Genomic DNA, 24895 nt, shown 5'->3' on the forward strand with positions numbered 1-24895 from the left:
AGCGTAAGGTATAGAACCATAACTTGCCAACGTGTCTGCTGACAGATGTTTATAATACCCCAGTCCATAGCAGCAAAGTGAAGCTAACAAGATCCTGGTCAGTTTTGCTCCTATTCACAGTAGCAGTGAAGTTGCCAGTGATCATGTCGATTTCACTTTGTTGCTAGTTAGCACTGCTACCAGTAGCAGAGAGCTTCCCTAAAGATTGCAAGCAGTGGCAAACGGGGCCTACAGGAGTGGCAAAATAATCAGGAGGTTCTGGTTGAGGAAGATGAAGTCGATTCTATGTAATGCTTCAGCTGACCAGTATTTTCACTTCTGAGTGTTGGTTTCCTAATGAAGTGAATCTCAACAGACTGGCGATGATTTTTGGTCCCTAAAGGGAGAATTTGCCAGTCCTTTACTTACATTTACGTATCAACGTCTGACCTTAACTGCTGCCCTTGGAATTTCTCTCTCACTTCTATTTGACTCTGGCTGTGGCTACGCTCGAAACTCCGAAGCGCTGCCGCGGGAGCGCTCCTGCAGCAGCGCTTTGAAGTGCGAGTGTAGTCGTGCTGCAGGTACTCCACCTCCATGAGGGGATTAGCTTACAGCCCTGGGAGCGTGGCTTACACTGGCATTTTACAGCGCTGTAACTTGCTGCGCTCAGGGGGGTGTTTTTTCACACCCCTGAGCGAGAAAGTTGCAGCGCTGTAAAGCGGCAGTGTAGCCATAGCCTCTGTCTTCAGTCATGGCTCGTCTCTGTGGACTACTTTGCTTGCCTTGTGGGTATTCTTTCCAGTGTCACTGTCATCCAGTCCAGTCCAGATTAATAATATATTTGGCAATTTGCCTCAATGCTTCAGTGTGGTTTTGGTCGGCACCCATATTTCAGTGCTTTTGTGCCCAGTTTTCAGCACTTCAGTTCTTGTCTATGTGCTTCAGCGCCTATTTTTGAGCACTTTGGTGCCTGTCTCCATGGTTATTTCAGAGTATTTTGATGCCAGTTTTTCCCCAGATGTTTTGCACTCAGGTCCTTGTATTGTTGATGTTTCCATTGTTGGCTTCATCACATCCGTGCCTGTGGGTAAGTACTTAAGCACCAGTTGGCACAAGTGGCTTTGGTATTTGGTTGCATTGTTTTTACTAAACGGTTTCCTCAGCCATTAAGGCAGAAAGAAGACTATTTAGCGGGTTCAAAGGATATCTGAATGGTAGAACCAGATCAGTAGTGAATGAGTATGACTTCTGTGTTGCACATACAGTCTAACCAGCAAGTACAGAGGTGTTCAGTGTGCAAGCATCTGCCACTTTGGTAATGAGGAGACATGGGAAACATCTTCTTTTCAAGGCATCGTAGGGAAACTCCCCAAAGTCTGGCACAAAATCATCTTACACTGCTTCAAAAGGGAAGCTGCTGAGTACAGTGTGTGTGTACCCTCTGCATCAACACAAACCTAGTTTCCTCCTGATATGTTCTTGGGAGTAAAAAAGCCCTGTGCTGTCACTCTTTTATATGCCAAAATTTTGAGACTTCAGGTCTCAGTGTTGAAATCTTTGATGCTGAGTTCTCATGTACCTCATGAGGTGGATCCTTGACACAAGAGATTGAGGTAGGGGGTATTGAAAGAGAACCCACTACTTTCTTCTGATACATTGCAATCTTATCCCTGTAATCCAGTCAGTTCCACTTCTGGAATTCCTGCTGATGCATATTCCCAGCTTGGGGCTAAAAACTGATTAATGATATTACTGTATGCTAGGAGACTGACATTTTCCCAATAACAGCTTTGAGGCATTCCTCTTGTCCGCCACTTGTCTGGAGCGCTCAGAGCAGTTTGAATCCTTTTTGTATTAAAGTTGATACCTGCTTCCTTGAAGTTTCCTCCTTGGCACATAAAGCTCTGGCTTTGAGGCCAGCCCCTTCGTGCCTCTTATGTAGGGATTCCGGCACAATGACTGCTAGAACTTCATGAAGCCTTTGTGATGTTCCAGGTCCTTCCATTGAGTAGACAATTTCAGATGCTTGTGTGGTGTAAGTTGAGGTTCAGGAGGAAAATATAATTAGATGGAGTCATAAGTGCCAGAGGATTACATTGATGCTACATGTAAACCAAGGCAGAGAAGCAACTGGATAACAACCTGCCGGGCATGATCCAGCATTCTCCCAACTTTTACAGAAGCTGCTAAGACATCTAAGTTTGGTGTGTCTGAGGAGTTGGCTGATTCCCACAGGCTTTGTGAAAGTCATCTACCAGAAGGACTTAAAACAGCAACTGGAAAAAGTTTGTGGTGTGGTGCAGACAAACCCCCATCAACCTCCAAACTGATATTGCATATACATTTTTTGACTCATTCTTCAACTGAGTCTATCCACATTTATTTGACAGCTATTTCAGCCTATTGTGCACTGCTAGATAAGTGTTTCTGTAGACTTTTATTGTCAGATTCTTCATGCAGCGCTTGATCCTTTTTCAAATGCCTATATTAAAAAGCTCTTTCTGTCATTGTGTATTAATGTGGTGCTGATGAAACTCCTTTTGAACTTGTTTCTTACATGAAGAGTCTTATTCCTGGTGCGTGAGAATGAGCTTAATCCACTTTGTCATACGTTTGTTTTTTTTAGAATAGCTAAATTTATGGATGTTTTGTATTTGCTTGCCTCTTTCAGGCATCGTGCATAACATCTAGAACTGTGAAGGAAGTATCTGCTCCCTCCACTGTGTTTGCAAAATAAATACAGAAAAGCTTATTGGTGTTGGCCATATTGTTTCTGCTTCTTGGAGTTTTATTTTCATTTGGTTTTTCTCTTGGACATCCCTTGAGCCATGCACCTGATCCCCAGAACTGAAAATCTTTGAGGGATGTTATTTTTATCTTCTCTTAAGATATCGTTCCAATAGGCTTTCTAGTCACCTGCTCACTACCTTCAGAGTTTGGGAGTAATCACTCTAGAAAATGATGCTTTTGTGGTTTTTCTTGAAGCAATAGTTTTTGTTTTGTTTTGTTTTGAATGTTTTGTTTTAATTTAGTGGCTTATTTAGGGAGACTGTGCCTCCAGCTCAGAAAGAAACTGACTTGGAAGAGAAATGGTTAAACTCGGAGAGTTGCATGGGCAGGAGAGCCATCAGAAGTTGGGTGCTGGCTTAGATTCCATCCTGCTACTGCTTGCTTTATGGACCAAAAGTTGTTAAGACCTTGAGGAGTTCTGCATATCTCATCCTAGGGAATTAAGATTTAGGAGTGTGAATCTCATTGGAATGGTATCTTCAGAGAAGCCGACTTAAATATCTGTAACTTTCCCTTCCAGCAACCAGAGGAGTCATTTTGAATTTTGGCTTCATAATTTATTACGTCTACTTGCTAGAAGCTTATTAAACAGATGAAGTTCCTAGGCAATGTTTAGGGAAAGCCCTCTGGTAGAATTTCTAGCACTCTACACTTTCCCAGCAGTTGTGGGAGCTGCTTACCAGGACCTTGCTTGTAGGTTTGACAGTAATCTTTCATATTGGCCTCAGGTTAGTAGGTGTCATTTAGTAAATTTTTCAAGCCATGAAAACAAGGTTAATAATAATGACTTATGGAACTGATGAGCCCTAATATTAATAAATCTCTTTGGGAGTGGTATATAGAAGTGAGAAGTATTATTTAGATTACTATTGTTATCTGTTTCTTTGAGATGGGCTTTCAAATCATCATAATGGCACTATATATGCTAAGTGATATAAGTTGCAACTTAACTCTAAAAGTCAGGCTGACATTCCCTCAGAAAAAAGTCAAGCTAAGCTTAAGAGAATATTTTTGTTCTTAGTCTATGAAAGTGATTAAAACATTGAGGGAAAATCAGCACAGGAAGGATAACAATCTCTTTCCCCCAGATGATTCAGTTGTCTCTAGGTTATTGACGGAGACAGCCTGGAAAAAGTGGCTAATAGCTGTTAATTTCTTGACAGTACAAATATAGCTAACAGAAAACACATTGTAGATCTGCATTTTCAGGTTTTATGTGATTTTTTTTTTTTAAGTATGAAAATCTTTTTTGTTTTAATCTGAGGTATTTTCAAGCATACCCACATTATTGTGACAATTGGGAATCTAAAATCCAAAACCTTATGGCAGTCGTGCAAAACTAACTTTCCACTGATACTATACAATCTTTGATTTCTCAGTCTAGAAGGATTAAAAATCTGACTTTGAGGTCCTAAATAAAATCCAGAGGTTTTAAAACTATTGTTGTTGTTTAGTGCTGAACAAGGAGCCAGGGTTTGAGACCTTTTAGTCCACTAGTTCTCAACCAGGAGTACACTTACCCCTGGGGGTACTCGGAGGTCTTCCAGGGGATACAACAACTCATCTAGATATTTGCCTGGTTTTACAGCAAGCTACATAAAAAGCACTAACACAGTCAGTACAGATTAAAATTTCCTACAGACAATTACTTGTTTACGGGGTGGATTTGATTTATATCATGATTTAAATCACTAGTCAGGAAGACTCGATTTAATCATGGATTTATATATAAAAGTGCATTCTTGTTGGTTGTTATAACCTTAATACATATTCCTCACAACTCAGAGATGTAGGTTTCATTTTTAGAAGATACACACAATACATTTTTAAAGTGAATTATTTTGAAAACTTTTCAGATTAGTTTTACAGCTATATCAGAAAATGAATGATTGTTTGGTTATTTCATTTACCAAAGGTAATTGAAGCAGATAGTTCACCTGCCACTGACTTCATAAATATCACCAATTCAACAGGTTAATCATTAATATTTGGAGGATTTTCTTGCCATGCTGTATTAAGAGAACATTGGGGGAGGGATAGCTCAGTGGTTTGAGCATTGGCCTACTAAACCCAGGGTTGTGAGTTCAATCCTTGAGGGGGCCACTTAAGGATATGGGGCAAAAATCAGTACTCATTCCTGTTAGTGAAGGCAGGGGCTGGACTCGAGGATCTTTCAGGGTCCCTTCCAGTTCTATGAGAGAGGTATATCTCCATATATTTATTTATTTATTTCACATCACCAGACAGACATTTAAAATTGTTTTATTTAATTAAAACAACAACATTATGTATTCTGGATATTTTTCTTCAACAGCAAACATAATATTTTAACAAAACAAGCACATGAATTTTTGAATTTAAACATTCCAGTTTTTTTAAATCGTGTTTTTATTAAAATTGTTTATAATGAAATATTAAAAAACAACAACAAAAATTAAATCGACTATGTCAGCCAGGTCAACATGAGAAACTTTAAAATATTGGCTTCTGCAGTTAACTCAGTCGTCTTCACCTTAATTTTTCTGTTTGTTCATAATCTGGAAAAGAAAAACAAGCTTTCCTGCTTTTTCAGGAGCCAAATGATTTCTCAATTTGGAATGAATTAGTCCAAAGGAAGAAAATATTCTTTCTACACTGGCAGAAGAAGCTACAACTGTTAAAAGTCAGATTATCACTTCAACAGTCTCTGAATCAAAGTGCTTAAGTGACTTCCACCAGTGTACTGGTCTCATTTTCTTTAAAACATCATCAACAAACATATATTTCTGGAATGGTTCTTATTCCCAAACTGGGTCTCTTTTACGGCCTGCTGCCATTATAGGTTTTCCCTTCTCGTGAGAGAATAAATAATAATAATAATAAAATAATATTTAATGGTATGGTATCGTAGGTCTCAAATCAATGAAGGCTACACTCAGAAAGATCAAGACTTCTGGAATATGCTGCTCAAACAGTTTTACTTTTGATTCTACTGCCTGTCCCTTCCTTCTCACATTTATCTCCAGACTTCTTCTTCTTGTCCAGATCTGTTCTGCCCCCAACAATCTTCTATTCATTGAACTTTTTGAAACTTTGCACATTTAGAGAGAGGTAAGGGATTGACGTTGTGTACACAAATTTGCAGAGGGACAATAGGGTTGAGGTCTGTTATTTTCCACCTCCCTATATTATTTATTTATTTTTTTTCTGTTAACAAGCGTGTTATCTCTGGAGACACAAATACACAGTTTGAGAACTGCAAAACTAAGCATATCTGGTATCTTCTAGACTGAGCCCTGAGTCCCATTGGGTAGTTAGAAAGATTAACCTAAATAATCTGTACAGAAGCCCCTGGAGCCCCATAAGATTGGGTCCCTAATCCATGAATTATTGGAACTCATTTACAAAACTTTTCTTAAACATTACGTGAATATATTGTCTCATACTGTAGAATTAGAATTTATAATCCCTATTCCATGATGAGATATCTTTGAGCTATAATGTATCTTAATTAAAACTTTTTCCCTCAAAAAGAATTTTATCAAAAAAATCTGATTTAAATAAAAAAATTGGGATTTTTTTTGTTTTTATTTTTTTAAAATAATTGATTTTTATCCATCCTGTTGTTTATACTGCTCTATATACTGGAATGTAAGTACAGTATTAATATTCCCATTGTTTTATTTTATGATTGTATGCTAAAAATGAAAAAGTAAGCAATTTTTCAGTAATAGTGACACTATTGGTAGTTTTATAAGCATTTTGTAAACAAGTAGCTTTTAAGTGAGGTGAAACTTGGTACACAAGACAAATCAGACTCCTGAAAATAGTCTGGAAAGGTTGAGGCTACAACAATGGCTCTATCTGTGTAAAGCGACTTTTCCAAGGATATGTGGCTTGATGACCCTTAAATTCCTAATAATGTAGTGTGATTTTAGGGTTAATCCATTCAGACTTTCAGGTGTAGTCAAATATAAGACAACTCATTCATGTTGCAGCCCACATCTTAATAGAGAACTTGTCGCCAAGAACACTACCTTTCTGAATTGCAATTCCATAATGTCACTGTGGCAAATATATCAGCTGCTTATACATGAAAGTAATATTAGGAAATTATTTTTAGGTGTCTTTAGTGCAATATTGTGTTGTCCTTTATGAGAGAGTTAATCACACTATCTACTCTTGCTCTTAATTTTGTTTCTTTCTGTCCCAAAATCTATTTTCTCTTTCCTTTTGTCCCCTGCCCATTCCTTCTGCCACCTGGATTTCTCTTCTCCCTCTGCATGTACTTCTTTGTTGCTCAGGTCACTTCTGTGAGCATGCCTGGTTGCCTTGTTTCTTTTTCCCATGGCCCACGGATATTCTTTTACCACTAGCTGGATTTCCAGTTCCACAGGTGGCAATGGCTGCTATGATGGCTTCTGTTTCCTCTTTTTCCTTTTATACAACAGTAGCCCCAGTAGAAATGGAGAAGAGCCAGCATCATGTTATCAGCTAGCAAACTGCAGACCCTTAGTGGTCCATAGACCACATTTTAGAAAAAAGGCAACAATATTAACAGTTTTATTCTCTTCATTGGAAACAAAGCATGTGTGCATATTGAGATGGGGAAAGGATGCCCTAAAAGCAAACTCTTAGTTAGGAAAAGGATCAGGTCAGAAAAATACTAATTTTGAGAGCTGTGACATGTTACTGGGACCATTGCCTGTGCTTCCATTAGGTGGCAGTGGATTTATGGAGGGACTTTTCTTAATGTGTTGGGTGTGTTCATTTTGGAAAGCTGGCCCTCTGCGACGTTGCAATAGGGAACATCTGTTTGAACATATTTACCCGAAGTATTTTACACTGATGCTTCCCATCTCTCAAGACCCACTTTTGTCATGATGCCTACAGGAAGTTACCCAACTAATTTTGGCTAGGGTGAGAGTCTCTTAAGGATTATTTCTTTTCCTTATTTTTTAAAAAGTATGTGTGATTGTATGTTTTATTCCTCTCTTTCACTCTTTTGTATATTGCTTGGTTTCTTAGATTATGAGCTTTTCAGGTTAGATTGTGTGGATGGCACTTAATTCAAGGTGGATACTACTGGAATAATGATGATTATTAGGTCACCATGACTGATGGTGGCACTGTTGAGTTTATAGCTTCAACACTATTCCACATTAAGCCCCCCAAAACACTTATGGGCATGGTGAAGTGTAACCAAGTAATCCCTTTGCCTTCAGTTAAGCATGTCCATAAGTATTTGTAGGTTCTGGACCAAAACCGTTTTTTTTTTTTTTTTTGGGGGGGGGGGGGGGGGGAAGAGGGGAGGGTTTCCACATGGCAGTTTCTTCTGTCTGTTGCTTTCTGTACTGGCTTAGCTTAGTTTTTTGTCACCATTAAATGGCATTTACTGGTCTAGTCCCTTAAAATGTCCAAGTCCCTTTGAAATGGAGTCACCTTGGTTATATGTTCAATTTTTTGTATTTGATACCATTGCCTTTGTACTCTGATTAGAAAGCAATATATTCCAGAAAGCATTTATTCAGCTCTTCTACTATGTACTAGAAAAGTCATAACAAGCTGCTCTCTCTCAGTAACGCAGGTAAAAGGAGAATATTTAAATTTTCTGTCCTCCTCTATGCTTTCATGTATAGATAGATGTATAGAAAGTAATGCAATCAAACCTTCAGACAGTTAGGATATTTCATTTTGCTTTGTGGTCTCATTAACTCAACAGTATAAATTTTATGAAATAACAGACACAGGGTTTATAAATTTTTAAGTTTGTCTGTAGTTAAATAGCTTTTAAGAAGTTTCGATCCTGCCTTTTACACAGTACTGTGTTACTCACATACTGACGTACTGCTGTTCACTCTTGAGGCTTGTCATCATTGCATTGTTAACTCAAGCTATAAACTTGAGTTTTACTATTAACCTGACTCCTGTCCCCACACACATTGCTAGCTCAAATTAAGTGGCATTGTAAACTTGAACTAGGTAAGGGGGTATGAAGTGCTGCTGATGCTGGAGCTAATAATGCAGTGGGGATATAGCAGCTCAAGTTGTGAATAAATCTCAGTAATTAACTGATTTTTCAGTTTGGTGGCCTAACTGAAAAATCAAAACGTTCAGTTTAAGATGGAACCAGAACAGAAACTTGTCAGATTTCTCATTGAAACAAAAGTTGAAAAATTTGTTTGGGGTTGAACAAAATGTTTTGGGTGGCTAAATGTTTGGGTGTTTTTTTTTTCCCCTTTTTTTAAATAAAAGTAAGGGAATTCCAAAATGAAACTTCTTTCCAAAACAAAAAAATTAAAAATGAACCATTTTGACATTCAGTTTTTTTATTTGATGGAAACAATTTGCCAAAATCGACCTGAATTCGCAAATTGTTTGGTCGTGCAGAATCTGCGTTTTTTCCGTGAAAAAACTATTTGCACTAAAAAATTCACCCTATTCTAGTTACAGCTCCCTATTGGCTGCTAATCCAATCACTCTGTGCTTCTAATTCAATCATTCTGTGTAGCTCCAATGTTGTTTCACAATGTGGTCACTCTCACTTGAGCTAAGCTCCAGTGTACTAACTTGAGGTAACTGTTGCAGTGAAGGTAAATCCTTAGATATAAGTTTTCCATTTGTTGTATTAGGCTAATGCTTTTGTTACAGAGATTTCTTGCTCAGTAGAAGTCCAGTTCTTGCACTAGCGTTAGAGCACATATGGTCCTTAGGAATTTTTTTGTTTCCTATGATGCTGTTATTACCAGCATGGAAATGAAAGCTAATCTTAAAATTTTAGTTGGTGGTCTCAGAATCGGAAGCAGTCACTGTTGAATGATTAACCATATTATAAGATGAACAGTTGGATAAAATGTGAATGCAAATAGCTCTGTTGTTTGATTCAATGTCACTCTAGTAAAATTACTAAATTTATAAATATGCCAAGTATGAAATATTAAAACAAAAAAGCAGCCCTCAATCAAAATAAAATAGATGAATCCTTAGATTTAAAACAAAACAGACAAATCCACACTGATATTGTCAAAGGTATTGTTGACTCTAATCTGATACTCTTAAATATGGATCCTGCAAACACTTCTGCATTTGTTTAAACTTGTTATCATGAGTGGTCTCATTGAAGCCAGTGGGACAGCTCTTGGTAGTAAAGTGAAACATGCATACAAGTTTGTGTAGGATTCAGGCCTTGGTTTACATTTCATAAAGTGGTGAGGAGTGAGAAGTCATTTGGGCATGATCTTGCAGTTTCTGTATATGGGCAGGTCCTCTTGAATACAGTAGTAATTTTTTTCTGTAAAAGAATGAACAGGTTTATAAGCCTTCATGTGCCATGTAAATATATTTTCTAAATTTTGTATTTTTTATATTTAAAATATTGTTTTTATTTGAAAATAAAAACAAATTTTTCAGTATCAAAAACTATGAACATTGTTATAAAAGGTATACATATATAAAGGAATAGCTCTCTGAAGTTTTCGAATAAGCACTTAACTAATAGATGTTCTAAAATGAAAATAACTACACAAAGTAATAGTCATGTTACCTCCTGAAAAATTAAGAAATGATAAATTGTTCCAGAATTGTGTGGAAGGATGCGGTCATCTTAATAAAGTATGGTGTATATAATATGACAAACAGTATATAGAACTGAAGAATCGTACTGGGTTATAAAGGATGTTGCACACATTTTTGACCATGTCTTAAAACAGCTGAGTCATTAGGATAACACTGTAGAATTAAATACAACATAACTGGGCCAGAGTATAAAAACCTAGCGAAAGCCTAATTGAGCTATACATGCATTTTATCCTGGATATTAGAATCTGGTGTGGCGTTTAGTTCAAATGTTTTTCAAGGCATAATGTATGGTTCCAAAAGGAAAGACCAGATCTGTACTACCAAGTTTTTGCTAGCATAATTATGTTGGTCAGGGGTGTGGTGAAGTTGATTTGTGACCAATAGAGCTGTGCTGGCAAAATCCCATAGAGTAGATGCAGTTATATTGGCAAAACTGCACTTTTGTTGATCTAGTTTATTTTGTTTGAGGGGGCTAGAGTAAGCTATCGCAGCAAAAGCCAAGTTTTGCTAGTATAATCTTTTCCACACTAGGAATCCTTTGCCCATGCAATATAGCTATACTGTCAAAGCCTTCGAAGTGTAGGTATGTCTTTAGTGAAGATTCTCTTTAAGAGGAGGAGTCCACGAAGTATATAGATTATTCCTGGCATGAATGTAAATACATTTTTGATTTTTTTTAAATATAAAAGGAATTTTCTGCCTCAGAAAATTGAGTTACAGGTCTTGATTATTTTTCAAGAAGCTTGTTTATAAATGGGGGTTACCCAAAAAAACCCTTCAAATCCTCATATTATAAAAACCCCTCAAACCCTCATAAAATAAACGAAACTTTCAGTTTTTCAAGGAATATGGTGGATAATTCAATGTTGTTGTCTGTGTTTGCTTTCTTGCGTGGAGCTCTGTAGGTTAGTCCATACTATAGGTACAAGAGAGAAACAGATTTGAATAATATTTTTCTAACTAGTTTTCCTGATTTGGTTACATTTGAATTGTAGACAGGCTCTGTCATGCCTCTTCATGTAGATTTTTTTTCTTCCACGGTGGAAATTGTCTATTTTGGAGTGCCAGGATTCCATTTGATTTTTAATTGTCCATAGATCTTGATGGAAAAAGTTTATTTTGTCCCTTCTCCCATTAGTTTTGTGCTTACGGTGCATGCAGTATTGATATTGTGGAAAGGATTTGAGCTCTGACATAATAGAGACATGTGTCAGTGCTATGAATATATTGGTGGCAAAAGAGTAGCATTGCCATAGAGCAGGGGTGGCCAACCTGAGCCTGAGAAGGAGCCAGAATTTACCAATGTGCATTGCCAAAGAGCCACAGTAATAGGTCAGCAGCCCCCCTTCAGCTCCACCTCCTCCCTGCTCCAAGTGCCTTCCACCCACCAGCAGCCCCGCCGATCAGCGCCTCCCTCTTCTTTCCCTCACCTCCTGGTCAGCTGTTTTGTGGCATGCAGGAGGCTCTGGGGGGAGGGGGAGGAGCAAGGGCATGGCAGGCTCGGGGTGCGGGGAGAAAGGGGTGGAGTGGGGGTAGGGCCTGTGGCAGAGCCAGGGTTGATCAGTGAGCACGCTCTGGCACAGTGGAAAGTTGGCACCTGTAGCTCCAGCCCCGGAGTCAGTGCCTATACAAGGAGCTGTATATTAACTTCTGAAGAGCTGCATGTGGCTCCGGAGCCACAGCTTGACCACCCCTGCCATAGAAGAAGAAGAATCTCTGCTTCATTGCTAGAGAAAATTAAAAACTATCATTTCATCAGAGAGAAGTACTTGACATAATGACATCTCTGAGTCTTCTTATCAAAGTTCTGATGGTTCCTGTTTTTAAGGCAGAAAATACTGCGTAGACTGTCGGTCCTTCATCAGTTAAGATTGGAAGACGTGTTGTGATCGGCTCAATCTTTTCCTGCTCTGTCCATCCTTTGCCATGCTTGTCCATATCTCCTTGTTAGGAAATCATCCCACCTCTTTGGAGGCCGACCGCGTGGCCGTTTCAGTTCTTGTGGATACCACTCGGATATAGCTGCAGTCCATCTGTTGTCACTGAGTCGGGCCACATGTCCCGCCCACTGCATTTTGCTGAGCCTGCTTTCAACAACAACATCTTGCACTCCACACTGCTGCCTAATTATTTCATTGGGGATGTGATCGCGGAGAGAAATGCCCAAAAATGTTCGTTCCATCGTCCTCTGTGTCTATACAGGATGCAAAAAGCTGGGTATAGAAATCCCTGCAGATTGCCTCCATCTCTGTTCGATTCTCCATCCTTGTTCTTCAAAGCCGATAATGATGACTTATACAACGCCAGTTCCCGTTTACATTTTTTGAGACTTTTACGATCTTCAGCAGCCTTTAGGATCTTTTCGGTTAGAAATTTCTCGAAGTTTTCCTTCAGCTTCATTTGTATGAGCTTGCAGAGAAGGGAGTACTCAAGCCTGTCACTGCCATTTCTTTTAATTTTTCTCCTCTTCTCCAATAAGGGCTTTGTATTCTCCGAGATTTTTCTGGTAGCTCTTTTTGGTCTTTCACGCTCAGCTGATTTCACGCACCATTCCAGTCTCTTGCTGAAGTTCTCATAATTGTCATCGCAGTCATCCAGGAGGCTCCAGTCTTCCCTGGAAATGTTTTCCTCCAGGATTTCCTCATCGAAAGCTACCGGTTGGTGCCTTCTGTTTGCCATACACAGTGCTTAATTTTCTCAATGCCTTTTTCTCCATCTTCACAGTGAATGTGAGTCTGGCTCTCAGTAGGCGATGATCACTACCGATGTTAAATGATGGCACTACTGAAATATCCTGCACAATGCGTCCTCTATTGATCAGAAAGTAATCGATTTCATTCTTTGTCTTCATGTTCTATGCAATCCAAGTCCATCTCCTGTTGGCCTTCTTTCAGAACCAGGTGTTACCAATGAACCTTCTCGTCCTCTCTGCCAGTATAGCTAGTCGTTCTCCTCACATGTTTCATTCTCCGATACCGTACCTTCCTATGAACTTTTCGCCTTCTCTCCCTCTTCCAACCTTGGCGTTAAAATCTCCCATCGCAATCGTATATGTGGAACTCTGAATGAGAGTTTCCTCCAGCTCCTGATAGCATCCTTCCACATCATCTTCACATGCACTTGTGGGAGCATAGATCTGGATGATTTTGAGGGTGCTGTTTCGGAGGTAAAGCACCCCGATACGCGATGACTTCAAAGGGCATGAGAAGATTTTCGAAGACCATTCCTTGTTTATGATGAATCCAACTCCTCCAACTGTCCTCGTGCCTTCTCCTTTTCCTAAAATGACTGTGCTTTCATCCCTCCTGCTGACCTCCATCTCCTTCTTTTGTCGTGTTTTGCAAACACCCAGCACATCGCAGGCTGTTTTTGCATTTTCCTCCATGAGATGGTTTATGGATTCCTCCCTTGTCAGTGTTCTGCAGTTATAAGGGCACACTGAGGCTTGGTCTACACTAAACCCCCAAATCGAACTAAGGTACGCAACTTCAGCTACGTGAATAACGTAGCTGAAGTCGACATACCTTAGTTTGAACTTACCCCCGTCCAGACCCGGCAGGCAGGCTCCCCCGTCGACTCCGCGTACTCCTCGCGGCGAGCAGGATTACCGGAGTTGACGGGGAGCACTTCTGAGTTCGATTTATCGCGTCCAGACTAGACGCGATAAATCGAACCCAGAAGTTCGATTGCCTGCCGCCGAACCAGCGCGGTAAGTATAGACAAGCCCTGAGAGAGTTGTCAGGTTTCCTTTTAGCAACCTGGCACCTAAGATTCTTTTCAGCCTCTCGTCGATTGAATGCCTCACTGCCTCCGGAGTGGGGATCAAGGGACGTGCAGAGAACTGATACTTGGTTTTCCTTGTTGTTTTAGCCATTATTTTCAGTCATCCGCTGGCTGGGCTGTCAGTGGCGCGTTTACCTCCTCAACTTAACTAGCTTACAGCCTCAGAAAGACGGATTATACGCCCCTCCACAGAGGAAGCAACTCTCTCGCTGGGCTGACAGTCCGACACCTTGATAGCATGGTTAGACCTGCCAGAGAATACACTCCACTACCATCGCTGTTGAACAGCCAGAGTCACTGCTGTGCCACATTGATGCGTCGAGGTAGGATTTGCAGCTAGGGCAATGAAATAAAAATAATGACAAAGAATGGAGACCTGTTGGCTTCTTACCATCTGTTTTTTATATGGTATCTGGCTAACATTTTCTAACTAGCAGTGTTAGTGTTTGTAATTTTTTCATTGCAAGTATTTTTAATGAACGTTTTTAAGCAGGGGACTTAGGTTATGTAGATACAAAATCTTTCACCTCAAAGTCACTGACCTGAATTCAGCTCAGTTTGTTAGTGACCAAACTCTCTCATGTAAAGTGAGTTGATTGTGAGATGACAGTATCACAGATATCACTACTATAATTGTCATTTGTGCTGACATTCACAAGAGATAGGCCAGGGATTCAATGGCATGGCAAGTGAACGTGGTCCTTCCAGGTCAACACTGAAATAGTGTGGCTAGTCCTGCCACTTCCCACTCTACACCTGTTCTGTGGGTACAAGAAGGACTTCATTCTTCAGGGCTGTCAATCAAGCACTTTTCACCATCTGCATAATTCCTTTTTAGGCAAAAAAATAAAGTTCTTAATGTTAATAATTAAGTTATTTTATTAAGTATTAGATTAGATGATTGATTTACTGGTCTACCATCATATTTGAGCATGCTACTTGATGATACAGAAACATCTGCCCCAAAGAGTTTACGATCTAAGCCCCCTATTCTGAAGATAGATTGTGCATGGTGTTTACAGTCTGCCCGTATGAATTCCCTTTGCTAGATTGGATTTATATTAGAACAATTGAAGAAGATGATGATACAGGAAGAGGAAGGGAGAGGACTTTCTGAGGATTTTCTGAGGATTTTTTTTCCAGTAAACTACTACAGTAACTCCTCACTTAACGTTGTAGCTATGTTCCTGAAAAATTCAACTTTAAGCGAAACGATGTTAAGCGAATCCAATTTCCATTGTTGTTACTGTAGCCTCACACTCTAGAGGGCAGCACGAATGGAGGGAGGGGAGACAACAAGGCAGACAGAGACACACACCCTGTGTGTGTGTGTGTGGGGGAGAGAGAGAGATGCGTATTGCCCCTTTAAATACGCTGACACCACACTCTAAGAACATTGCCTTTAAAAAATCAGGAAATTGAGACAGCAGCTGCGGCCAGCTCTCTCTGTCCTGAGTCCTGTTGTGTCTCCCCCCTGCTCTATATGGAGAAGGGGTAAGCGGGGGTTGGGGGCAGGAGTCGGGGAGAGGGGGACACCCTGACATTAGCCCCCTTCTTCCCCCCCCCCCTGCACAGCAAGCAGGAGGCTCCCGGAAGCAGCTCCAAGGCAGAGGGTAGGAGCAGCACATGGCAGTGGGGGAGAGACAACTGAACTGCTGGCAATTGGTAGTCTGCTGGGCAGCTGCTGCACAGGGAACTTAGGGGGGCTGCCGGTCCACCCTGGTTCCAAGCCCCCACCAGCTAGCTGCAACGGGCTGCTCTTTCTGCAAGCAGTGGACAAAGCAGGCGGCTGCCAAACAGTGTTATAAGGGAGCATTGCACAACTTTAAACGAGCATGTTCCCTAATTGATCAACAACATAACAATGAAACAGCGTTAACCAGGATGATTTTAAGTGAGGAGTTATTGTATTCTTGTAAATATGGAATCATAGAAATTGTAGTGCTGGATGGGCTTCAAGAAGTCAAGTCCAGTCTGCTGTGCTGTGACAGGACCAAGTAAACATCCCTGACAGGTATTTGTCCAGTGTGTTTTTAAAAGTTTCCAATGATGGGGACTCCACAGCCTGCCTTGAAAGCCAGAGCTTAACTACCCTTATACACCGCTACCTCGATATAACGCCACCCGATATAACACTAATTCGGATATAATGCGGTAAAGCTGTGCTCCGGGGGGGCGGGGCTGCGCACTCCGGTGGATCAAAGCAAATTCAATATAACGCGATTTCACCTATAACACGGAAAGATTTTTTGGCTCCCGAGGACAGCGTTATATTGAGGTAGAGGTGTAGTTAGACAATTTTTCCTGCTATCTAACCTAAATCTTCTTTACTGCAGATTAAGCCCAATTACTTCTTGTCCTACCTTCAGTGGACATGGAGAACAATTGATCACCGTCCTTTTTATAACAACCCTTTTTTTTTTTTTTTTTAACCTTTCTTTAAAGGTCAAGTTTTCTAAATCTTTTGTCATTTTTGTGGCTCTGCTCAGGACTCCGTCCCATTTGTTCACATCCTTTCTAAATTTTGGTGCCCAGAATTGTACACAGTACTCCAGTTGAGGCCTCACCAGTTGTCCTTGTGCATCAATGGGTCATAGCTGAGAATGCTAGATTCAGGACAAACTGCTGAGAAATAGGGCAGACTCACTGGTGGTTATTCTATCATAAGATTATACCAAGCCAGTAACAAAAGTAAACTTCTGTTTCACCAAACTGGTTAACAAGAAGTTGGAAAAGCAGTCTCCTTAGGCATCCCAGCCCTTACCTCAGCACCCAGACACTGGACCTTCTAATCTCAAGAGATTAGCCATTTAGCCAGGTCAATATATAACTCAGACCTTACCCAATAATCATGCTGCTGCCAATCCTTTAGTAACTAAAATGTAAAGGTTTATTAATAAAAGAAAGGAAGAAGAGAGTTAAAAATGGTTAATAGATCATATACATACAATAATGGCAGTGTTCTTATATCAGGTTTGTAGCAGTGAAGTTATAGAGACTGCTGGCTTGTTAAGTCTTTGGTAACTTCCAAAAGATTGGAAGGGCCTCAGTCCATAGTCCAGTATGCTCCTTTTAGTTGTAAATCCACAATCCAGAGAATCAGAGGAAGAAAAAGGCAAAATGTAGTTATTCTAGGGTTTTTTTTATGCCTTTTGCCATGTGCCTGGACATTTTTTGTTTCAAATAAACCTCACAGTCCAGTCTGAAAAGTTACAAGCACAAGATGGAGTCCAGGGTCACATGAGCATATCACATGTCCTTACATGGCTTGATGTCTCACAGGGAGTAGCCATTGTCCCCTGGGAGGCTGAGGCATCAGCAGGAAGAGATGATGGGTGGGGGGAAATGACTTCTCAAGCTCGAAAAGTCCATTCACAATGTGCTGGCTAGACTGGATGTAAACTACCTTGTGGCTGTTGAACAAACAATGGTGATATAGGTATTTAGCCCATATTTATAATTTCAGTCACAAAAATGATTCCTGCATATAAACAGGACAATCTCTTATTTAGGAAATCACAACTTTTCCATTGACACCTTACATTACATACTTTATACCAGATTTGTTGCAATTGTCTAACAGTGCAATATCATTGATATAAATGGTCATATTTCAATCATACAGCATTAACCAGTGCCGAGTAGAGCAGGACAACTATCTCCTGTGTCTGACATACTACACTCCTTTTGTTAACTCCAGAGTCATATTAGCCTTTCTTTGCATCTGCATTACATTGATGACTCATACTAAGTTTGTGGTCCACTATAACGCACAGATCCTTTTTAGCAGTACTACCACCTAGCCAGTAATTTCTCATTTTGTAGTTTTGCATTTGGATTTTTCCTTCCTAAGCAAAGTGTACTTTGCATTTGTCTTTATTGAAGTTCATCTTGTTGAATTCACACCAATTCTCTAATTTGCCATTGTCATTTTGAATTTAAAACCTGTCCTCCAAAGTGCTTGCGACCCCTCTCAGCTTGGTGTCATCTGCAAATTTTATAAGCATACTCTCTACTCCATTATCTAAGTCGTCAATGAAAATATTGACAGGTTTCAGAGTAACACCGTGTTAGTCTGTATCCGCAAAAAGAAGAACAGGAGTACTTGTGGCACCTTAGAGACTAACAAATTTATTAGAGCATTTGTTAGTCTCTAAGGTGCCACAAGTACTCCTGTTCTTCTTTTAATGAAAATATTGAATAGTATCTGACCCAGAATTAATCCTGCAGGGCCCCATTAAATATATTTCTCCAAATTTGACAGCAAACCATTGATAGTTACTGTTTGTTTGAGTATGGTCTTTCAACCAGTTGTGCACCCACCTTATAATAATTTCATCTAGATCACACTTCCCTAGTTTGCTTATGAAAGTGTCATGCAGAACTGTGTCAAAAGCCTTACTAAAACCAAGGTATATCACATCTACTACTTCCCCACCCCCGCATCCACTAGGTCAGTAATTCTATCAAAGAAGGAAATTAAGTTGGTTTGACATGACTTCTGAACAGCAAGCTGTTGGTAGTCTATGCAGGGAATTATGAAGAACTCTTTCTCCATGGGGGAGGGAAGCTCACTTGTGCCTTTCCAGCAAAATTTCTAACAACCTAAGAGAGTTTGGTCCTAATAGCCATCTATTGGAGGAGGCTGATAAGGTTCTCAATTTTGCTAGTACTTTGCTAGCTGGTGGTGGCAGATTCTATCCGACTGAGATAGACACCTGATAACCCAGAACCAGGGCCCATATCTACATCACAATCTGGAGCAGTCTTCCTGTCAACATGAGAGAAATTTAAAAGTTTAGTGTGTTTTAGAAGTTGGATGAAGTCTGTTTTGTCTCAAGGTTTGCTGTAGTGCCCATTACTAACTGTTTCACCATACTGTTTAGAAGTCACTAAAAGAGCATATAAATGTGTTTGGTTTTAAATAGGCAGACTTGTGTGTGTGCGTGGATGTGATGTGATGTATAGATGCCATTGCTGAGTCAGGATTCAGGAAGCATTTGGTCCACTGTGGAGCCATTCCTCCATGGTTCTGTTGCAGAGGGCCTGTAGTATGACTTATTTGTAGGTGTTTGAGCCGGAAGAACAGTAGATCATTAGAACATAAGAATAGTCATACTGGGTCAGACCAAAGGTCTGTCTAGCCCAGTATCCTGTCTTCCGACAGTGGCCAATGCCAGGTACCCCAGAGAGAATGAACAGAACAGGTAATCATCAAGTGATCCATTCCCTGTCACCCATTCTCAGTTTCTGGCAAACAGAGGCTAGGTATATCATCCCTGCCCATCCTGGCAAATAGCCATTGATGGACCTATCCTCCATGAACTTATCTAGTTCTTTTTTGTGATCCTGTGATTCCCCATTGGCTGTGGGATTTTTGTGCAGTGCTTTGCGACAATTTAGTCTCTTGTAAAGAATGTAAGTACAGTTTATTAAAGTCATTTTAGGGATAGGAGAATAACTGGTGAGGAATATGAGAATAACTAGGGAAAATAAACCTCAAAACCCTGATTATAATGCTGATTTTGTTTTAAAATCTACCATTTGGTATAGTGAAGATGGTTTTTCTGTAAAAGACTTTTAATTATCTGAAAATCACATCTTTTTAACTAGTGTTTGGTTTATCACAGAATTGCGGTATTAAAATATTTCTAGATATTACTGGGAAAAAGACACTTGGGGACTGATCCAAAGAATGGAAAAATACTCCCATTGATTTCAATGGGCTCCGAATCACTATTGATTCTGAAGTAACTGTGGCTAGTAAATAAGTACCACATAATGGTAGATGACAATAAACCCAGTTCTTATTTTTCCTTAGAATGTTTGAAAACAAAACAAAGAAATGTATCATCACATTCCAGGAAACAATACAAAATTCCATATACTGTTATTGAAACTTAGCCTCAGCATAATATTTTGAGGTGTTGAATTTTTCTCATGAAAGATAGTACTAGTGATTGTTCCATTCAGAGGATGGATACATTGCTAGAACTGATTTAATTAATTTTAGAAAAGAAAATTAGAATAGTATTACCTGTGGATTTGTTTTAATATAGGTAAACTTTATATGGTAAATACTTAATTTCTCAGTTAAAATATCTGGTATTTACTGTAGGATACAGAATTGTGTGGTGTGTGGTTTTTTTTTTTTTTTTTTTAAAATTATCAGGAACAAAGTCCTACAGTAAATTTCTTTGCTCTAGGTTTACTGTTACTGCAAAACTTTTTAACAACGCTTTCCTATGTTATAATTTTGGGTTTAGTACATGTGGTAGAGAGAAATAAACTGGAAATCCTGTCTCTGTGGGTTGGAATCTGGTGTAGTTTTTGAAGGAAAACAAAATATTTTAGCATACACTTGCCAGTTAAGCTTTTAAATGGACTTTCCATAGGATGCAACTTCTAAAATGAAAATAATGCAGAGCTTCTAAAGTGGTTTCTGTGCTGATATACAGACCATGGTCTACTTGCATTTGGTTTTATAAGCTGCTGGTGGTAAAATGAGTATCTTGGCCCAAGATGACAAAAAAATAATAATCCAGTACATTTAAAAAAACAAAACAAAACACCCCCCCCCCCCAAACCCTAGCTTTTGGGCACTTCTGACAAGTTGGTGCAGAAAGCACTGAATTTTAGTCTCAGCTATTGGTTTCTGTGAAGTCTCATGCTTTGTCAAATGTATTGCCAATCTATTTACAGTTTTCTCAGGTTTCTAACTGTTGCAGTGGAAACTTAAATTATTTTTCCTTTAGACAATATGTTACGCTACTTTGCAAGTATATTTTTGTTCTTTTTGGTCAAGATCAGGAATGTTATCCTGAATCAGAATTTAGAAGCACTTATGTAGATTTAATTACCATTAATTTGCCGTAAGGCTACTTAGTTAATATGGATATGTTTTCAAAAGGTGTAGGAGTATGTAAAGATCTTCATTTATGGGATATAATCACCTTAAGAATCAGTTATGTTTTACCTACTTTCTATAGGTGACACCCAAGACCCCACTTCTGCAAAAGCTTATAAATCAATTGATTTCAGTGTATTTTCAGGATCAAGATTTAAGATTACTGTTGGAGAAAAAAATATTTCTTTTGCGTTTTTTGGCTTTTTGGCAGCATTTTGTGTGTATTCTTTGTCCCTGAATAGTTGCTTAGCCCCTGATCCTAAAAAAACATGTAACTTTACTTATGTCAAAGTCTCATAAGATTCATTTGGGCTACTCACGTAAGTAAAACTCCACGTATGCTTAAGTAACTGCAGGACTGGATCTTCACTTTCTGCTGTTGTTCATGTGAGTCTTTCAAATAGCAACGGGAAAGAGAGACTTTTTTAAACGGGTTAATATGATTGTAAAATTAGGCAGGTGGGCAGATTCATAGGCAAGTGAAATAGCTGAATCTTCTTTAATTTTTTAAAATTACTAACTTTCAAGCTGACTGTTTCCGTTTTAGATTTTAGAATATGTAGATCCCCTTTTGTTTTACTATCTTACAATATCTATTCTGTAAGACCTGTTTATTGATTTTACTGTAATAAGTTTGTTTCCATGCTATAAACAAGCAGGTAAGCAAAGAAAATAATCTTTTCATAATTATCAACACTTACTAACGTCAGAATACGGAAAGTTCATGTAATGTACATGGTGAAACCTTGTACAAGTATGTTTTTACGATAAGATAAAGCTACTTAATTTCATTTAAAAAAAAAGAAAAAGAAAAAAAAGAAATGCAGCTGAAAGATACCAGGTAGAGGGCACAAGAAAATGAAATCTTTTAATAGTTAAGAAGGGATACAACATGTTCTACAGGCATAAAGATACTGCTATGCCGATATACTTTAAAATATTCTTGCGGTACTAAATCTAGGGAGGATTTAGAAGGTTAATTCAGACTGTTGCCTCCCTTTTGAGATTGGCAAAGAATTTGTGGATTGCAATTGTAGTTTTTGTCAGGAGGATATATTTTTATAATGTGAATACCTATTAGCGGAACTGAATGGACAGCATCAGCTTCATCTTCAGATGCCTGAGTGGTCAAAAAATAGTAAGTATTTTGGTCACTACTGATCTACATGGGATATAAAACAGTGACCTAGAAATTAGGCATGGGACAAATTTTATGCTTTATCTCCTGAGCCATCCTTTTCTTAAAATAATTAAAAAAAAAGCAAGAAATCTACAAGATTGTTATAGAAGTAAAACTCATTTTTATATTAAAAGACCTTTATCGTGTAACAGCAATTCAACAGTCTACTTGACTTTTTCATAAACAGTAAGTGTGTTCATACCACAAAGTGAAATTACAGTTCCTGGTTTAAATTTCTTAGATAATTAATGGCAGTTTTTATTTTAAAAAGCTTGACAATATTTTTGATGTATGGAAGAATATTAGATCCTATGGAAGAATACACAAATCTATATTTAACCAGGTTAAACTGTAAATGATTATGAAACATCTGGAGTTAGTAAAACTGATGAAGGATAGAATGCTGGCATAACTTTATTGCAGTAGAGGTTACTGTGTAGCTCTTATTAATAGAGTCCTTGTTCCCTCATTAGGTTTGAGTTACAGAACCATAATAATAATTAATAGAGAGAAACCCAACAATGTGCATAGTTGAATTTAGCTTTAATCTTTTGGTAGACAGCTCCCATTCAGTACCCTGGTGACAGACATCCAGACTACAATATGAGCTGATCTTAAATGGGCTGGGCTTGAATTCCCTTTTCAAAAAGGGCAACATCTTAAAAAGAATTAACATACTTTGGATATGGGGGAGAAGTGGTGTGTGTGTTTTTTTTTTTTTTTTTTTTTTTTTTTTTAAATTTAGCAAGATGTTAATGACTTAGGTAATTTTTGCATGTTTGGTAAGTTGTGTAGTCAGCAATATTTGTCCGTGGAAAGTAGTGGTTTGATTATGGAAACAGCTCATAGTATTACATATGATGATTGAAGGAAAGCAGTTGCGATCTGTTCAAAAAGTTAATAAAAAATCTGGTATTTTAGCAAATGAATGGATGTGTGAGTGTTGTCATTTTTAAAAATACATTTGTTAATTAAAGCCTCTACAGAAGAATCATGTATTTAATTTATATATGGTAATTGCATGCAACTGATGATTGTTATATGTAATGGCTTTTATTATTAGTATCTGGTGTAAATGAAGGGATATTAGTGCTTATTGTTGAAGAATTTAGGCTTTAATCTTGCAGTCTTTATTAAAGCAAAGCTTTCTTTGACTTCAATGGGAAGTTTGCCGAGTAAAGACTACAGAATTGCCCACAATTAACTTAATGAGGATAGAAGATGTTGCTCTACTTGTAGTTATTCCCTGGACATTGAATGTTCTATCTATTTTTTACTGTTGCCAAGAGGGGATTGCTTTCACTCTATAATTTTAGTGTAATTTCCAGTGGTTCTCTTTAAACAAAGTCTGGCTGTTTCAAAAGCTATAAAACTCTGTTAAAGGGAATGACTTGTTAATTTACTTGTGAACTTTTGTGTTATTACATAACTCATATAAATAAACTTTTATATTACTGTTCACACATTTTTTCTTGTGTGTATATGAGGTTGGCTGCTGCCCCAAAATTCACCAGTGCCCACTGTGGGGGAATTCAATACAGCTCCTCTGGGATAAGGAGGCAGACCCAAACCTGAGAGAATATCTCAGTGAGGAGTAGGGCAGGTGCTTTACCTCGGCACTCACCCAGGCTAACCCCCTCTACCAACTCTGGGTGTATTCCTTTCCCAAATTGGATTGTACTGCATGTGTGCCCAGAGCACAGTGTTGTCATCCCATAGCCAGGCCACTCGCGCTGGTTATCTTTGGCGTGCTATGCCAGTTGAGCCTGCAGTGCCACATTTTCAACATGGAGCTGTGTGGATTGTCTATGCAGAGCTTAGTTCTCTGTTGTGAGCTGTGGTGCTTAGGCTTGTAATGTAGGGAGCGCCTCATGGGAGTGGTCAGCCCAGTAAGTACACTCTGGGGCATGCTGGTTAGGGAGTGGCCTGCTGTCTCCTTGCTCCCACAGGGTAGGCCTTCCCCTTGGGCTTGGGTTGTCCAGGCAAACTGTCAGAATACTGCAGAGTGCAGTTAGGACCAGTGATCAGAGCAGGGTCAACTTCCAGGCAGAGGTCGACACCAAGAATCAGAGTCCTAGTCAGGTTTCAGGGTCGAAGTGAGGTCCAAATCGACATGAAGTTGAAGCCAGGAGCTCAAGAGAAGAAAGTAGGAATGACTGTGGCAGTTACAGAAGATCCATGATGTTGGCTGGATCCCTTCTGGAATGCCCTTTGCATTTATGTAGGGCAGGGAACCAATCAGGAGCCATGAAGCTACTGCCTGTTGAACCTTGCTGAGTGGCAGAGTGTGGAGGTTAGCTGTCTGGCAGCTCTGCAGGGGCCGGGTTTTAGACCTGCCGGGCCTTGCAATTGAGGGCTGTGTTGGCTAGAAATTCTTTCTGTCTCTAATGAAAGATATTTACAGTGATGGGATCTGCTGATACCCTGTCTTCTGGAATCTGGAAAGTGTTTGTTTCTTACTAAAGGCTTGGCAAGCCCCTATTAAATATATCAGTAGGATTTTGCAATTGCAACCTCCTTCTCTGCTGAGGGCAGTAAAGGGATCCTCTTTTTTCCAGCAAAGAGGCTCTGCAGATGCTGCTTCTCCCCTTCGCCCCCATATTCGTCTGTCCACAAGATGGTGCTCTTGTGCCTGAAAAACCCAACTGCAAGTTGACTCTGGACAGATGCGGGGAAGTACTAACAGTTTAAAGTGG

General features: G+C 39.2%; 1 protein-coding gene across 7 annotated transcripts in view; it reads left to right on the plus strand.

The window, feature by feature from the left end:
* Positions 1–24895, plus strand: part of CCDC91 (coiled-coil domain containing 91) — a 350759-nt gene that overhangs the window by 1324 nt on the left and 324540 nt on the right. The gene's annotated exons all lie outside the window — the stretch shown is intronic.

Source organism: Trachemys scripta, chromosome 1, assembly GCF_013100865.1.
Source record: "Trachemys scripta elegans isolate TJP31775 chromosome 1, CAS_Tse_1.0, whole genome shotgun sequence".
Classification (NCBI taxonomy): domain Eukaryota; kingdom Metazoa; phylum Chordata; order Testudines; family Emydidae; genus Trachemys; species Trachemys scripta.